Source organism: Elephantulus edwardii, unplaced genomic scaffold (assembly GCF_000299155.1).
Source record: "Elephantulus edwardii isolate Elephantulus edwardi_28Jun2011 unplaced genomic scaffold, EleEdw1.0 scaffold00245, whole genome shotgun sequence".
NCBI lineage: Eukaryota > Metazoa > Chordata > Mammalia > Macroscelidea > Macroscelididae > Elephantulus > Elephantulus edwardii.
The window spans coordinates 1,393,795-1,404,394 of NW_006399995.1; the positions used below are offsets into that span (position 1 = coordinate 1,393,795).

General features: G+C 37.7%; 1 protein-coding gene and 1 pseudogene across 1 annotated transcript in view; one reads left to right on the forward strand and one right to left on the reverse strand.

Moving 5' to 3' along the window:
* Positions 1-10,600, forward strand: part of DDX10 (DEAD (Asp-Glu-Ala-Asp) box polypeptide 10) — a 224,382-nt gene that overhangs the window by 76,432 nt on the left and 137,350 nt on the right.
* The window catches only part of LOC102860996, a 19,979-nt pseudogene continuing 12,165 nt past the window's right edge, over positions 2,787-10,600 (reverse strand).

The window sequence follows — 10,600 nt, forward strand, 5'->3', positions numbered from 1 at the left end:
AACAACCTGATTTAACTCTCTCTAGGTTGAACCTGTTTGTTTTCTTAGCAGTCCATGGTATATCAGTATTCTTCTCAAACACCACAGCTCAAAAGTGTCAGTTCTCCTCTGTCTTCCCTAGTCATTGTCCAGCTCTCTGATGCATAGCAAGTGATTGCAAAGACCATGGCCTGAATTATGCTCACCTTAGTCTCCAGGGTGACACCATTGCTCTTCACTACTTTTGAGAAATCCTTCACAGCAGACTTTCCCATTGCAATACGTCTTTTAATTTCCTGGCTGCTGGTGCCAAGAGTGTTGACTTGAGCCAAGCAAACTAAAGCTGTTAACAATCCTAGTCTCTTCACCATCCATCCTGATGCTGCCAGTTGGCCCAGTGATCAGAATCTTTGTCTTGATATTGAGCCTCAATCCATACTGAAAGCTGCAGAACTTCTGCAGTAAGTACTTCAGGTCCTTCTCAATTTCAGTAAGCAGGGTTGTGTCATCTACATAGTGCAGATTTTTGATGCATCTTCCTCCAGTCTTGTTGCCACACTTCTCCTCATACAGCTCAGCCTCCTGGATGATCTGTTCTGCATATAGGTTGAAAAGGTATGGAGATAGGACACATCCCTCGCGTACACCCTTCCCAGTCTTGAACCATGCAGTATTTCCCTCCTCTGTTCTGACAATTGCCTCCTGGTCCAAGTATAGGTTTTGCATTAGCACGATCAAGTGTTCTGGAATTCCCATTCTTCTTAGAATTAGCCACAGTTTGTTGTGATCCACACAATCAAATGCCTTTGCATAATCAACAACAAGAATTAGAAATGATATTTAAAATATATCAGTGGCTAGGTGTTTGGTACCATTATATGGAAATACATGGCATTATATCTTTTTAAACTCATCTGTTCATTCCACTGCCTTTTTATGAGATTTGAAAAGTTGTTCTTGTAAGGGATTATATTGTTCACACATGGGAATTGTGGTTTCATTTTTTCCTTTTAAATCTATATCCACTTACTTTTGCTTTCTTGCCTTACTAAACTAGGTAGGAAGCTCTTCAATATAATCACTGGCAGTGGGAAAAGCAGACATTCTTGCTTTGAGATAGAAACATTATCTTTATGATTACATCTTATGTTAACTGTAAATTTTTTTTTTTGCAAAAAACTTTAATAGGTATTTTTCAAAGATGATAAACAGAGGGTAAGAAAACATTTCTTAGTAAACAAGATGGTACAGTAATTTTTGAAAATATTGGTCTTTTTTGGTCAAGTTAAACATTCACTTAATATGAAGTTCAGACATTTGTCTTCTTGGGTATTTACCCCAAGTGAGTGAAACTTATATTCATATATACACAAAATTACAAATTATGATAAATCAAGGAATCCAGCCTCTAAGCCTGTATGTTGCATGATATCCTAGAAAAGGTTAAAACTAGGGGTAGAAAACAGATCACTAACAGGAAATACAAAGGCCAGAGTTTAAATTCCAAAAGTCTTACAGCTTTAGAAATGGCTAACAAATGACTTGAAATTACCGATCACCTCAGTGCAGGAAACAAAGACTAAACTTAATAATTACTATAGGCTCAGTATGTATTATTTGCATAACACTATAATAATTGCTTTAAATAGATTATTTTTAATCCTTAGCATCCCTGCAAACATTCTTCATTTGAAAGATGAACTGAACATCAAAGGTGGAAATCTGTACTTGTGTCTAATTAACTTTAAACCTTGATTGTCTCCGCAGCGTTTTTAGTCATTCTAGTAAATCCAATATTTTAATCACCATTATGTGAACTTAAGAATGCTGCTCAAGTCCCAAGTTAAGGACGTTGTTTAACAAGTCACATATGTGACTATGACTCCTTCAAATACAGTGAAAATTACTTGACCAATTCAAGTTCAATTAATTCAGTTTATGGTTGAGAGATAATCTTACACTTTTTCTTTTATTTTTAAAGAGCCAAACTATATTACTAAACAGCTTTACTTAAAAATAATGGTGCAAATAGGTCTTGCTCTCAAAGCCAAATCCTAGAAACATTAGAAAAAAGTTTTCTGTATTAAGAGTAATTTTTTTTTTTATGTAGTGTTAGTGTGGAAGTGTTAACTACATTTCCTTTGTGTTATGTAGCCAACAGTTTGAAATGACTACATTTGTAATGAAAAAAGAACAGCTTCTGAAGTTCTCACTCTGAGTAGGAAAACCCAGCTCAAGAGGGGATGTGTGGTCAGGGATACCAGGGACAACTTTCAGTTACTGAGCACATCACAGAAATGCTCTTTCCCTTGGGATTCCAGTCTCTTCCTCATTGGAAGCTTTTCATTAACATGATATATGTCCTCTGAATGCAGCTAGGGTACATTGTCTTCCATGTGTGGAAGTGTGGAAACACAGGCGGATGTGAAGAAGAGTGGTCACTTTGTCCATTTTGTCAAGGACCCACACTTGTCCTGAACAGCACTGCAGTGGAGCTTTGTGTTTGCAGGAGACTTTCCTGTGGACTACACACACCACTTAATGTCTTCAGCCTCTTTTGATTATACCTGGGCCTCCATGGATGAAGTTGTCACCACAACAGTTTTCCCTGCCTCCAGGAGAGTACCATCAAAGATGGATGTCTCCACCTTGGGGAGGAGCCACGGAAGGATCATGCTCCTTAGAAGACCTGCTCTTTGCCTTAGACCTCTTCTCCTTGTCCGCCTTGGTTTTCTTTATAGTCATGTAGTTGCACGATCTCCTACAGCACACATCTCCTTTTGAGGTGGAAAACATCTCTGAAGGAGTCACTGATAATTTTCTACCTTTTCCCCTTTGGTGCTCAATTTCAGCAACTAGCACCAGCCTCATGCAGTGTCTTGATGAAGGTTGTTTATTGGTGGCAACTCAGTTGGTAATGGAGGAATGTCAGTCTTCCATGGTCCAGAGCCATCTGTACTTTGTAAACATAAAGCTTTTTCTATTTTCCTTTTTTTTTGTTTTGTTTGGGGACTGCTTCAGGGGTTTCCAGGGAAACTGATATGTTTGGTTGATTAGTTGTACCACAGTTTCTCAATCCTTTCATTTGTTAATGGGTATTTGGGCTGTTTACATTTTCTTGCTATTGTGAATAATGCTGCTAGAAACAAATCTCTCTGTCTCAGTTCTGTTTTCTTTGGGGTATATTCCTAGCAGTGAAATAATTGGGTCATATGGTTGTTGAGAAAGTTCCATTCTATTCCTCCTCCTGTTCCATTGCTAGATGGTTTAATGTTTTTACAAAATAAGAGCTGGATTTCATCATAACACTTTTGTGCAGCTATAGAGGAGACTATTTGGCCACCTGGCTTAATCTGTTAAGATTCATTGATTGATTTTGAACCAACTTTTTATTCTCTTATTAAAACTTCTTGTTTCTCTCCATTGTCTATAATGCAGGCTTCCATTTGCTAGGTTTTTGTTAAGGGTTTTAATATTTTTTCCCCATGAGAAATATTTGTAGTTTTCTTATAATGACTTGGACTTGGAAAAAGACACATTTAAAAAAGATTTTGATATCTTTTGCCAAATTATCCAAAAGGGTAGTCATGTCAGCCATTGCCGTAGTAGCTGTATGATTTGAGAGTCCATGAACTCACACTAACCCTCAGTAGTCAGGGATACATATTGGATAACTAGCAATGTTGAGTGATTGGAATCTTCCAGCTGCTCCATGAGAATCAGATGAGACAGTCTTCTTCCTCTGGATCCTGATGGAAAATTGCTTTGAATTGGAATTGCCTGGATGGCAGTGGATTAGGTTCTGTTTTCTGGAATCCTGAATACTAATATGAAAAGTGCTTTTTTGTTTGGTTTTGACTTTCCTTGATTCCGTTACTGAATATTATTGAAAGTATTATGATTATTTTTCAGTTCTATAATTTGTGGGTGTCAATGCATTCCTCCCTATGTGCGCACCCACCCCCTGGTGGTTTGCATGGTGTCATCAGACAGACAGCCCTGTCCCACAAAATCATTTATGGTTTTCCCCCTTTGGTTCACTTTCTTGAAAATATTTTCTTCAGTGATAATTGTGTCTTTGCATTTTGTACGGATTTCTTAAATATTTTATGAAAGAATGATTTGTATTTTGAGATACTCTTTCAGTTTGATAGTTTAATGTTGGTTTTCATTTATAGACAGGATTATGCTTCTTCTTAGTATTATTCTTGGAAAACCTGTACCTTGAAACTATTAAGTGTGCTTGATTGACTTACTGTGATGACAGAAATACTACTGAACTTTCTTAGAGCCCTAGTGGCTCTGGTGGTAGGGAATTGTGCTGCCAATATAGAGTTACTGGGTTTGACTTTACTAGTTGCTCCACAGAAGAAAGATGGGCAGTCTCCTCCTGTGTGGTTTACTACTGCCTCTGAAAAATCTGCTGGAGTGTCAGCTAGAGTTGGTTCTGATCCGACAGTATACGGCAACTGAACTTTCTATAAATGTGAACATAAAGAGCATATTTAAGTTATATACTTGCATTCTTATTTAGATAGCAAATGATAGAGGCTAATATCAGTTGCATCAGATTTTGTTTAGCAAGATTATGTTTGCATGCTATACTGTCAAAATTTCTATCTTTAGAATTCCTACATGTTTTTTACTATAATAAATTGGAAATGCTAAGGCATGCCTGCTGAGAATGTGAGAAACACTTTGCTGATCAATGAATATTTTTTTCTCTTTCTTCTTGCACATTCCCGGGTACTACATAAAAACAGAGCTGAAGCTATTGATTATTTTGCTAAAATGGGAATACAGAGCATGGGCTTCCTGCTTTTGCCTTGCCCAGTCTTACCGATTTAGCCTGTTACCTGCCTTTGAATTTTGTTGATACTTATTGTTCTCAGATTATCATCTTGTAATTCTTGTTCTTACTGCTTTTAGGCTGTTTGGTTTTGTGGATAATTTTTGCATTGTATGTTCTTAGCTTTCTACTTTAGCCCTTTTTCTTTCTAGTCCTTTCTCTCTTGCCTTTTGAGGTTTTTTAAATTGTCTTGTAGCTGCCACTCACTTGCAGTCTCTTTCCCCTTTTATTACTTAATTTTTAAGGATAGACTAGATAAAGTAAAGGAAGCCAAGCACACCACATACAAAATGGGCAACAAATGCAGTCATTTCTACATGTAAACGAGTAGATACCCTTTGGGGAAATGAAGGTTTTTTTGTTTGTTTGTTTTGTTTTTTTTATACAGTGCTGTCTTTGTTCACATATTTTTTTGTTGCTGATGCTTTAGAATTCTCTTTAGAGACAGTATTACAAACACACAAGAAAACTTAGTTTCATTACCTGATGGTCACAAGCAATTCCTTTTGTCTTCTCTTTTTCCTGTTTTCTTGCCTTCTGGAAGGTTTCTAGAACTAAATTGAAGTTTAGGACAGATTACCTGGAATGTACTTGATAATTGCTTAATTGTCATCAGTAACAAACAATATTTATTTGGGTCCTAACTGTATACTGATAGATTTCTGGTGGCCTAGTGGTAAGGAGCTGCACTGCCAACCCAAAGGCATGTGGTTCTTATCCACCAGCTGCTCTAACAGAGAGAGGTGGGCTTTCTCCTCCTGTGCAGTTTACTGCCTCTGAAAAACCTGCTCTAGGGTCAGCTGTGAATTGGTTCTGACTCGACAGCACATAACCACCACAACTGTATATACCTAATACCTTTGTTATATGGTAGGACAGGAAAGATAGATGGTAGGAGAAAACAAAATAGCCAGTCCTAGGTTTTTACTTAAACCTCTCTTCCATTACCAGCTAAAGTTCTTTTTCCATTACCCTGCCTACCGTGGGCTCTGCGTAGTTTGTCCTCTGTAAATGGGTAATGTTGGTGTAATTGACAGCACTATAAATAATTTTGAGCCTGCTGTTGTGTGCAGACGCTTGGAATCCAGAATCTATTTTCTGTACAGCGATTTAGGAATAAATGATTTAGGTGTAAATGGAGGAGACATGTACTGAGTGCCAGGTGAAAGCGATGCCTTCGGGCTGACTGCCTTGTCATTGTCATTTTCTATTTGACAGAATCAATGCAGCGTCATTAGAGAAGAACATGGAGATATAATTAAAGTGAAGGCGTGGAAAAGGATTAACAATCTTCATTTTTCTTAAAAATGAGAATGGCATATCTAATAAGCATGAGCATTTGTTGTTTACACTTTATAATTGTTTAGAAATGACAGGTAAATTTTAGCTCAGCAAGTATCCTTTTAATGCTTTCATAATTGTAAATATGTATAGGTAAGTTTTAATTAAGACTGGAGAAATGCTCATGGATTATTCCCTGTACCTTAGAGTTGCTGCTAGATCCTGTGTACTTGAGTGTTATTTTTTTTGTTTTTGGTAACACTTTTTATTCTTGCAAGAACTCAGTATTAGTGATCAAGTAGAGATTAGCTAATTTTGAAGGCAATATTTATGAGTGTGTTCTCAGTTCTAAATCAATTTTTGAGGCCTGGGAGCTGGGATTTTCTCTTTCCCTCCCTTCCCTTTCTTCCTATTTTCTCTCCTTTTTCACATTTGATTCTTCTTACAGCAGCGTTTGCTGAGAGCAGTTCCTGAGCGATTGTTTAGGTGTTGGGGGACTGTTCTATGTATTTTATGGGAGTTTATAATTTAGTTAGGGTAGTAGATTATGAAATCAACAGCTTCAGTACAGAATCCTGGCTTTCTTTTCATTGATTTATGAGGATTGAGTAGTTAAGCATTTAGTTGCTAATCAAAAGTTGATGGTGCAAACCACCAGCTGCGCCCCTGGAGAAGTGACATTCCGCATTAAGTTTAAACAGCCTTGAAACCCCTATAGGGCATCCTGGTCTGTCCTGTAGAGTTGCTGTGATTCAGAATCAGCTCAATGGCTGTGGATTTCTTTTGTTTGTTTTGGTATCATAACAGGAAATATGTCTTGGTAGAAAGAAGTTGCACCTTAAAGCATGGGCAGAAGTCAGTCAACAGCCATTTATTGTCGTTGAGTCTGAACTGACTATAGCTGGCCCTCCAATGGGCTTCTGAGGCCATATGGAATGAGAGGGAGGAGATTGTCTGTCTTCTTCTTGTGGAGCTCCTAGTAGGTTCAAACCACCAGGCAGCTGTGGTCTTTGAGCTAGCAGGGCTGCTTCCTGTTGACATGGCACCAGAGTTCCCAGAGTAGGCAATTGTTAAGTGCCATCGGGTCGAATATGACAACCCAATTAACAAGAGACTTGAACCCTGCTCAGTCCTGTGTCGTCCTTATCATCTCTGATACACTTAATCTGATAGGAAGAAAGGTGAAAAAACATTCTAAGGAAAGAAACATGGAATGATCTAAACTATAGCAGCAAAGTTTGTGGTGGGTGGATGTGGGAAGCTATTACTGGGATGATACATAGTAAATAAGCTTTCTGAGCCTTGTGTCCCTATCTGTAAAAGTGGGAGTTTGAATGATACGTACTTGACAGAGCTACTGTGATGCTTAGAAATAAATATAAAGTACTCATTATAGTTTGTGTGTATATAAGGAACACAGTTAACTCTAGCCATTATTTCCCCCACTTGATGAAGTGTAATAGGAACGTGCATATAATAACAGGGTGATAGATTTTTACCAGTGTGTGCCATTGGCTAGGCTGTGTCTGAAACTGATGCTGAAAAATGGGGTCTTTTTTTGAGTGACAATCTCTTGTTGAAAGAACAGGTGATGCATTTCATCTCTTTCAGCCATAGCTTCAGGAAACGCTTAGTAATTGTTGCAGTTACTTGATTGTTTTTCCTCTTCTCTCTGGGTTATGCCATCCTGTGCTGGTAGCACAATCCCCAGTCCAGTATTAATTAAGTGATAATGTGTGTGCATTACCCTGTTTAATGCTCTACAGCCAGGATGAATTAAGAAGTGTTCATAATTTATGAATCAGACCACATGGTGCTCCATTGAAATAAATTGGTTGCTCATAAATGGGGTTTAAAATAATCTTAATGAGAGATATTTATTTCATGTGGAGTCATTAAATAAAATTTATTGTTAGGGTTAAATATTTTCTAGAGTTCTCCGTCCAGTTAATCTGCCTTTGGAGAAGTGCAGCCAGAGTGCCCTGAACAAGACATATACTTGTTGCATGTTATCTTGTTATCTGGAGTTCTTGGGGTAGGAAGGACATCATGCTTGGAAAAGTAGAGGGAGACACCAGTACAAGACCTTCAGTGAGATTGTGAGGGTGGCACAGGATTGAAAGGGTTCCCTTCTGCTGTGTGAGAGAGTCATTGTGAGCAGAGCTGAACTTATGACACAGTACTGTGGAATGTATTTCTAAAATATATTCTGTGTGAAGAATAGCTAAAGGATTATAGATATATTTTTAGAGTTTTATAGGGTTTAAAATAGACATGAGAAAAAGTAATGCCTTATTTGGAGATAGGTTGGATGCACTGATGAATTGTGTTAGGAAAGTAGGGATTTATGTCTTTATGTTTATTTGCCCACTAACCACTGGGCAACTGTTGTATTTTGCTAGTAGTTTTCTTCTGCATTCCTTAGTATTTCCTCATGATGCACTTATGTTTTGTTTCTTTCCTTCATGATAATTACTTAGATTGTCATAACCATTTTGCAGAAGGGTCTTCTATAATACTTGGTTGAAATAAACAGAAGAAAGAGCTCTTTTAGGAAAAAACCCAGGAGTTAGAATGACTATATTCTCGTTTTTGGTACCATGAAGGGAGGTTATGATAGGATAATGCTTACTTTTAAGTTTTTCCGATGGAATTGATATATATGCTGCAGAATCTTTGTGGCCTCAAAAATATTTTGACTTGTTTCTCTAAATTCCCTACTTACAGTACAGTGCTCGATACTTAAAAGTGTCTACTGTTTGTAGAATTTTCTGTTGACTTACATTTGTAGTTTTAGTTATAGAAAGTACATTTGTCAAGGCATGCCAGTTTTCGTTTTATGTAATTATGGCACAGGATAGAACAGAGTTCAGTGTAGTGTTTGTTGTACGTAGTGTTGCTATGAGTCACACTTGAGTCAATGCACCCACCAACAGCAATAGTAGAAGTAATGAGGGAGAAAGGAGAATTAGGATCGGTCATGTAAGTTGCCTTTAAGGAACCTTGGTCGTTCAGCACCTGGCATTTAACTGAAAACTTGGCAGTTTGAAGCTACGTTTTCTCCTGGAGAAAGATGTGACAGTCTACTTCCATAAAGATTTACAGCCTTGAAAGTCCCATGGAAAACATCTTTTCTCTAGGATCGCTGTGAGTGGAGTTGTCTGGAGGGGAAGAAGGATTTGGTTTTTTCAAGGTTGTGCTTGAAATGGACTGTTTTATAATAATTAGAAATAAAGAACTTTTTCAGAGTCATCAGCATGTGTCAGTTTATATAGCTCTAATAAATGTGACTGTTGAAAACAATAATATGACAGCTTCTCTGCTTTACTAATGTTAATTTCCAAAATGCTATTTATAAGGCTAAGCCTAAGCATAGTGTGTGTTTTTACTGTGAGAACTGTATGTATTTGTGATGGCACTGGACTTACTCTTTAGCTTACATATCATCTTTTTTGAAACAGTCTAGATTTCTATCTTGGTAAGGTTGGTATATACCTAATTCCCCCCACCCCTGTCCGCGTTCCCATTCTTTTTCCACATGTTTTTGGAAATCAAGCTTAAAAGATAAATGCCAAATCTCAGTTAAGACAGAGTCTGTTGGTGACAATCAGAGTGAACTTGCTATTTGCAAAACTTTGTACTGTATCATGAAAATTTGTGTTTTAGATGCATATGTAGGCATATAAAATAAAGATTTTACAGGAGTTTTAAAATTTTATTTACTGAGCATATATTTAGAGAGTTGTGCTGCCAACCTGACGGCATGTGGTTCGAATCCATCAGCTGATCTGGGAGAGAAAGAGGAGCAGTTTCTTGCCCCTCAGGTTACTGCCTCTGAAAACCCCCCTCAGGGTCAGCTGTGAGTTGATACTGACTTGATGATACATAACAACAACAACTGTATCTATTTCTTGAGAATTTGCTTTGTGCCAAATACTAGGAACTGTTAGCAAAAAAACCCCAAAACAAAGCAAAAATGCATTTCCTGCCTGCATGGAGCTTATGTTTTAGCTGAGGTAAGAGGGTGGGGTGTGGGAGCAGATGGATATGTGTGCTATAGGAAAAGTGAGGTAGGGGAGAATGGAACGAGGCAGAGTGGCAATGGGAAGAAGTGTGATTTCAAACAGAATGGCTAGAGATAGCCTTCCTGGGAAGGCCCAAGACATTTTCCCACCACTGCTGCATTAATACCTTCAGGATTTTAAGAAATGGGAAAAAATGGTGTCTCCCCTCTCTGTAATTTGAAACAAGCCCCACACTAAAATTTAAAACAATAGAAGGAAATTACTTAAATCCTTATTTTCCCCATGATGATAACTTTACTGCTCTTGTTAAAATGATTTCAAAGGCAAGATTTTTTTTTTAATGTATTCAAGAGCCTATGGTGATGAAGGAAGAAGTTCATGCTGCTTTGAAGGAAATAGCAAAAAATAAGGCCCCAGGAATAGATGGTATACCAATTGAAGTATTTCAGATAACAGATGTTGCCCT